The sequence below is a fragment of the Spea bombifrons genome, chromosome 7 (genome assembly GCF_027358695.1).
Source record: "Spea bombifrons isolate aSpeBom1 chromosome 7, aSpeBom1.2.pri, whole genome shotgun sequence".
NCBI lineage: Eukaryota > Metazoa > Chordata > Amphibia > Anura > Pelobatidae > Spea > Spea bombifrons.
Window position 1 is genome coordinate 14,150,001 of NC_071093.1, and position 7,946 is coordinate 14,157,946.

Here is a 7,946-nt window from a genome sequence, read left to right on the forward strand (position 1 = left end):
TACGTTATTTGAAAAGCCAAGCAGGTCCAAACAAGGTTTATGTGAGAATATATTACCGGGCTGTCATACTACCAAGGTTAACATATAGTTATGTAACGGAGCGTGTTGTATCAGTAAATGTGATATGTGCCATTAGGCATTGAATGTTGATGTCAACATGCTATTTATCCCAATTAAATGAACATGTTAATATACAGCAAGAAGCAACCAGTGTCACTGAGATCATGAAGTAACGTTACGAAATGCCAATGACTTCTTTCATTGTGACCCGATCTGCCCATGGAATCTATTCAGACATATTGTGTTAAAGCAATTTATTGCAGGAGGAACTCCACAGGGTTGGCCTTTACAATCCAAAATGCAAGTGATTTGAAATATTTTACCTGACCCGACCTCACCGTCAAACTCACTGTTTTGTGAATAAACCCCAAAGCAGCAAAGTTGCCCAATATTAATAAAAGCCCAGGGTAACGATGACTGCCAAGTGCCCCCGCTCACGTAATAATATTTAACATCCTTTTAAATGCATTAGATGGCCATCAAGTTAGACCCATTGCTTTATATAGGAGAATATGAGAATAAAGCCTCTGGGAAAATAGTTTACTAATAATTTTTAATATTAGCCATACAATACAGTACAATAATTACCAAACTTTCCCTTTTTTCTTGTTCCAAATAACTGCACTCGGTTAAGGTATAATAAACATGCAGCAACTGCCTAATTCCATTAAAGACATAGCTATAAGTAACCTAATTAACCTGTCTCATTAAATTAATTTCAAATTACACGTAAGAAGCAAGAAACATAGATAGATAGAGATACATACAGTACATAAATATGCATCCATCTACATGGCTATAAACGACTGATATTTTATTAGCAAAATTCACAACAAACAAGTTATACGTGCAGAAGACAGCATATGGCTTAAAAATGTAAAGAAACATATATTCCCATATATTACAGCCATGTGACCAAGAAACAGACAGCTTAAAAGTAAGTAACCTCAAATAAAGGTGATGTTAATACATATTAACTTATAAAACAATCCTATAATAAGAATAGTACAAATATTAACAGTAACCAATGGCTCTAATTTCCAATCTGCAAAGACCTTCCCAATGTAAGTACAAGGAGTACAGAAATGTATGATGTAACAAGATGACTATGACAGAACCATCCTCTGTATGAACTAAATAAAGCAGTTTGTCTAAGAATCTACATGTAAAAGAAATAAATAGTCCTTCTGCACCTTTCCGAAGCCGCCTTCGCCAAGCACTCTCTGGAAAGAAAGCCTCTTCAACAAAATAGCTCCTCCTGAGGCTTGGTGGTGCTTCTTCTTCTTCTGTCTTCTCCTTTTCCTTTTCTTTCTTTCCCTTGCTGATGGATCCACTGCAGGTGTCCCCACGGTGTTGTCAAGGGGCTGTTCTGGAAGATGTACAGCCCCAAGGTGGTTCTTCTTGGCAGGTGGTCCATCCTCCTGTCCCTGGTGTCGGTCCATCACACCTGCAGGTTCTCCATCAACTTCTCTCTTCCGTTTTTCCATGGCCGTAGTCTTTTAAAGCCCAAAGAAAATCACATCAAAGGAATACACTTCTCAGTGCGCTGAGAGGTGAAAGAAAATGACCGTTGAATGAATTCCGCATGCTGGCCTCTGATTGGCTGAGCAGCCTGGCACATGCCACTGAGTGTTTAAGGCAATGTATGTATCGGTTAGGCATGGCAAATAGGTATTTGTGTTATTATGTAGCTTTTCTTTACAATTGAACATATGTAGAGATCACATTGACAGAATTAATAAGTTGCCAGTTTGAAGTTGCTGTAACATTTATAGATGAGCCTGTATGTATCGAGTTGCAATTTCTTGTACTATATGTATATATTATGACAGAATTAAACCGTGATATACATAAAATCATTTCTGATCATGAAACTTATGATTTCAGATGCATGATATTCTTCACAGGACAGTAGGAGTCTCGTCTTGATCATTTTGTGCTGCGGTAAAGGCTCACACTGGGGCTGTTGTGCATTAGTATGCAAGTCCACAGCCACACAACCAGCAGCCGTTTTCGAAGGTAGCGGCATTGGGCAAAGGTAGCTTCTTCTGTGACATTTTCCTTGCGATCCACTTTGTTTTTTTGGGTAACCCCTTTCCAAGAGCCGAAACCTTAGGATCCAGGGCTTTGTTAATCATCAATGGAAAGATCCTTTTAAGGTAGATGACATTTGGGCGCCAACCTGATGGCACTCAGAAGATGCCTGAATGGGGCTCATGTCATGATGGAAGAGGAATCATTTTATTTTGATTCATTTATTAAAATAAATTGCATCAAACTAAATGTAACAGCACCATTTATACAATTGGCACTGTATTTATTAGAACCACCGGCATGATCGCAATGGTTTTGATTATTTGTGTAATTATTTAACTGTATCAGGCCCAGGTTGCACTAGCTTGTGCTGTAATACAAGCAATATGTAGCCTTTATGGTAGCCATGAAGACTAAGGGGCTCTTGCAATTTTTATCTTTGCCGTGATATTTATGATACAGTCCTTTTGCAGTTTTCATCAGCTCAATGCGCATGCAGAAGTCTTTTCAGATTTCATAGTATTTGTAGGGAACTACAAAAGCTTATCAATGTCCGTAAACAGCCTTTCTGTGTCACCATTGTTCACAAACAACTTTTTTTAGTGCCCCAAATAGCTTGTCTGGGCCATCCTGTAGACTTTGTAAAGTTATTTTAGAAATGTTCACTCTCCCACCAGTGATTTCCCTCTCGCTTAGGTCTCTTTGTTGAGTTGAAAGGATTGTCTGTTCCCTCTTTACACAGGGCAGGGTTTGTTGTTTATCTGGGGTTAACGTTTGGTGTACCAGCTCAGTTTTTTTATATTTTTGTTTTGTTTTCCTGAAACTATAAAAATAAATAAAACACAACAAAACAAGGTGTTGATGTAGTGTAAGGCTAATACAGTAAGGGAATTTAAACATGCATGTGATGGACATAAAGCTATCCTGAATCTAAGAGAAGACCAAGAACTAATTATGGTCTGATTCTTTACATCAGGAGACATGAGCAAGCTTGATGGGCCGATGGGTTCTTGTCTGATGTCACATTCTATGTTTCTTTCATCTTAGCCCCTGAACAGACTGCCTGTGTCATCTTTTTGGGTACTACCTATTTGAGTCTACAGACCAAAGAGTGTTGTGCATCCCTTTGAGCACAATAATGCGCACCCACCAACTTCTCAGGTGTGGCATGAGGCGTGAAGGAGTGGGACCCGGTCTCATCTGATTTCTCACCTCCCTGGTCTGGTTAGGGGAAATCACAGGGTCTGTGCAAATAGGCCATGCTCTCCACTTTCCACCAATGCACAGTGCCCCAAAATGGAGACTGTCCAGTGAAAACAGGACTGTTGGTAGCTATGACAATGAGGAAATATAAAATGTTGTTGCACATATTTAGCACACTGAGCCAAAATTTAAGTTTTCTTATAGCAATTAGAAAAACCCCACTATCCTTAAAAACTGCCTCAAATCAGAGACTGTAAAGGGTATCGGCATTAACAATTTGACGTGGTTTTTTTGAATGGTTTTTGCTGGGTTTGCACTGAATTCTTGCTTTGTTTTGATGATTTATTGGTCATTATTATTCTAGCAGCCTTTTGTGCTTTTGTAGGTTGTGCGTTCCCCTAGTTTGTATGTTTTTTGGGTATATTTGTAGGTTCTGTCCAAACCTTAGGTTTGAGCCGCCCCTCGTCCCACATGGAGATCTCATTAATGGTGTCCAGAGAAGGCTTTAAATTGCTTGAGAGTCACTTGGGTTACAATGCACTGCCGTCCCAGTGACTCGGCTCCTTGGAAAGCAATATGACCCGAGCAAATAGAAAGCACCAGGGCTGCAAATAACAAAGGGCTCCTTTTTTAATATATATATATATATATAATATATACATAATAATAAAGCTATATTTTAAAGGTACAAGAACCCATACACAATATTTCTCAAACTAGGTTTTAAAACCTATAAAAGTTTTACCAGTAAATGTCAATTCAAATGTATGATTGAGTAAAATGAATTTCTTATTTTTATTTCCTTTTATTTGCCAACCCCCAGTTTGGCACATTTGCCCCAGATATCCCACTCTGCCCCTAGAAATGCCACCTCCACCGGCTGCCAGAGAGGAGGATCCAGGTCCCCCCTGGATCTTAGTCTTGTAGCCTGACCTCTATTATAAGACGAGGGGTATTTTTTTGTAAATATAATTTGCTGTGAAAAAAAAACCTCATCTTATGTTTGAACAAATCAATTCAAGTAACAATTTTTCGATAATGAAAATTGTTGACAACTGTTTTCATGATCGATTTTTATCGATTTTATCGATAAGTTGTTGCAGCCCTAGAAAGGACTTGCCAAATTTGCTGTACTTCGACGTAGTGGCTGGATAACCAAAATATACGACCATATAATGTGACAAAATCCACATTATCTATGCCTCGGATTTCTTGCTTTGTTTTATTGAAGTGCTTGATAGGTATAGAGTTCTGCGGTTAAACCCCCCTGATAATCAATTATTAAAGGTTTTTAAGGTTATTAAAATTGGAATGATTGTTAAAAAGATGATGATGATTCCTCTTTAATAACTGATGACCCTTTGTTATTTGCACACCCTCGTTATTATGCTCTTTAACCAATATAGAAATATTATTTTTAAGATGATACTGCTGGGGGCTCTGCCTTAATAACCATTCCTACTTGGCTTCAAGAGCTGCTTTGCTTATTTATATAACTAAGAAACTTTGTTGTATAGCATATTTCATATATGCAAATATATCTAGAAAACATTTATGTCTAATACACATTTAAAGCTCAGTGAAATATACTCAGCCACAGCAAAATCCTTAAATCCTAGAGTACAGGGACACCAAAGTAAGAAAAAGAACAGTTTCGATCCCAATAATGACATTTTTATATATAAACACTTGTCATTTAAAAACCCTAAATGATCTAGTTACTAATAATGAAATAAAATATTACTGTGATGGGAAAAGTCATTGATAACGGTGCACCTTATTGTGTACGGTATCGCATCGTTACGTTAATCCCGGGCTACATAAAGCAGAATTATTATTTTTTTGTCATTTTGGGAAATACTTGTCTAGATATTTCAGTGTATATCAACTGTACCATGGTATATGATGTCACAAAGGAAGAAACTGTATTGTGAGGTCTAACCCTCTTTTTTCTTGATTTATTGTCATTTTATGTTGGTAAGAAGATCTAGAGTCTCTTTGCCAGGACGCATTCCATCCTTCAATTCATCCAGTCTGGTGTTACAAAGGAAAAGCCAAGGAGACTTTGGCTACTGGATGAAGAGGAAATGTCATCTGTCATCTTTAGAACTGAAGGAATCGGCTGGCATTTCGTTAGGTGGCGATTTGATCTTAATGTCGGCTGGTAAGGCGGAGCTGAACGCCGACTCTCTATATCATCCCACTTGATGGTCTGAAAGAACGGATGTTCTCTGATTTTTCCTATGACCCCAAGGCGTTGCTGAGGATCCTTCTGTAGGAGATGCCTCAAGATATCCACAGTTTCTTCGGTGAGCTCTTTGGTGTACTTAGGTTTGTCGAACAGAATGGAAAAGACACTTATCTTCCCATCTCTGCCAACACGGAATGGGAAAACTCCATTAAGCATCTGGAAAAGCATCACCCCGAAGGACCACCAGTCCACAGCAACACCGTATGCTTTCTTCAGATGTACTTCTGGGGCCATGTACGGAAATGTGCCGCAACATTCTGCTGTCTGTGCGTCTCCAAAAATTCCTTCTGCAGCAAGACCAAAATCGCAGATCTTTACATGGCCCTCTGCATCAAGCAAGACATTGTTGGGCTTTAAGTCACGGTGTATGATTCCCTGAGAGTGGAGGAACTGGATGCCACACACTGTTTCAGCTGCATAAAATGCAGCCGAGGTCTCAGTGAGACAACCCACCCTGTTCAGATATGACCGTAGGCTCCTTCCAGCCAAATACTCCATGAGAAGTAAAGCGCAGGTCTCTGTTTGGAAGGCAGCGTATCCATGGCACAGGAATGGGCTGTTTCGAGCCACCTCCAGGATCCTCCTCTCTTTCAGTATGTGTGTTGGCTGCATAGCTTTCTTGCGGATGATCTTAACCGCTATCTGGGAATCCCTGCCAGGAACAGAAGCCAACATGACCTTTCCAAAGGTGCCTTCTCCCAGCACTGAATGAAAAGTAAAGGAGAGCACTGACATTGGGAGAATCCTCCTAAATCGTTTAGCAGGGATGCCACTTTCCTCCTGACTTCTGCGTCTTTTAGTGGCAACCATTCTCCCCCGCTGCACGTGCTGCTCCAGGTGTTCATTTGCCTGTTTTTCCTCCTGCTGCCCCAGATCCTGGCTGTTATCCTCTCTCTCAGTAGCACCGCTCTCGTTCTTGCTTTTGAGTACTAAGACTCCACTGGCCAAACGCTGGTTGCTTTCATCTCTTGTTCTCCGTCTTACAAGATTTATGAAAGCTACTCTGAATCTTTTACAGAATGTTCTCAGTCTTTTGGGGCAGCAGCTCTTCACACACCACCTCAGTCCACAAAGGAGGCAGCAATCCTCCACAGCGATTGGTTCGCTTTTCTTGTCCATATTTGGTTTGGTAGTTGGTAGCAACACTTCAAGTTCACTATGTGATAGTACCTTGCAAGTGCCGGGTGCCCAACTGCACTGAAGCGAAAGAGGCGTGGCGCTCAGCTTTATAGGGGTGATGATGTCACAATGCTCTGACCAGGTTATAGAACAACGAAGGTGCTGCTGTGCTGTTTTTGTAGATATCCAACAGCGATGATAAATAACCAATGATAGTTTTATGTGTAAATTTAAATGATTGTTTCATTTATGTAACATGAAAGCTGATGTTTAATTTTTGAGAGTAGACTGTCATGGTACGCACTTGTATACGGCAACAAATCCTACATAAAAGAAAACAATAAATTCAACAGCTTTAGAATTTTGTGTAGATTCTCAGGGAGTGTTCTGTATCCAAATAAGTTACCTTTCCTCTTTTGGGTGATGTCATTTTCAAAATAAAATACCCTATCTATAGTAGGCAACTGGCCCCTTGACACCCCAGCTATAAAATGCATGGATTTACCAAGCAGCTTGTGGTCCCCAAACCTCCCATTTAAAAGTACAGGTCCATGATGAGCAGTCTACTTCTCTAGGAGCTCAAACACAGTTTATATCCGCTATTTATTAAAATAATTGTAAGTTATTAATTCAAAGTACTTCATTTGTTAAAAAGTAGAAAACTGACAATATGGAAAAGATCAGTTCAGATCTAAATCTAATGGGAAATCTGATAATGGAATATCACAATTTCTTTATTAAACCCTTAAAAACCAGGCTATTTTAACAGTTTTGCGGTGCTCATGTTTAGCTGTTATTTTTTTCCTCCCTCATTTAGTTTACTCACACAAGTTATTTCTTGTTGTTTTACAGGACAAGAAGGGCTTTCTTCAGATATCATTTGGATCATATCATGTAAGTTCTCATAAAAAGTAATAAAATATGATGATCATTTACTCCTCTACAAAAGCTAATGAAAAACAAAAAATGCTAAATACATTCTATTTGTCCTGAGTTTCAAAATACCCACTTTTTATGTTTTTGTTGTTGCTTTTTTGCAAGTTATAGGGCAATAAGTACAAATGATAAGTTCAAATCCGGTCATTCTGCTCCCATGTACTATTTTGGACATGTTGGAGACCGCCCGATCCAATTTACATATATATATATATACAGTATCTCACACAAGCGAGTACACCCCTCACATTTTTGTAAATATTGTATTATATGTTTTCATATTAACCACAACTCCCCCTAAACACCACAGCTGCCACTAAATGAACCCTAAACACCCCATTAT

At 39.1% G+C, this 7,946-nt stretch overlaps 1 long non-coding RNA gene across 1 annotated transcript in view; it reads left to right on the forward strand.

Moving 5' to 3' along the window:
* Nucleotides 1-7,563, forward strand: part of LOC128502048 (uncharacterized) — a 50,570-nt gene extending 43,007 nt beyond the window's left edge. Inside the window, exon 3 of the long non-coding RNA XR_008355082.1 lies at nucleotides 7,520-7,563. This is a non-coding gene — a long non-coding RNA (uncharacterized LOC128502048). The remainder of the gene's footprint in view (nucleotides 1-7,519) is intronic.
* Nucleotides 7,564-7,946: the final 383 nt, after the last annotated feature.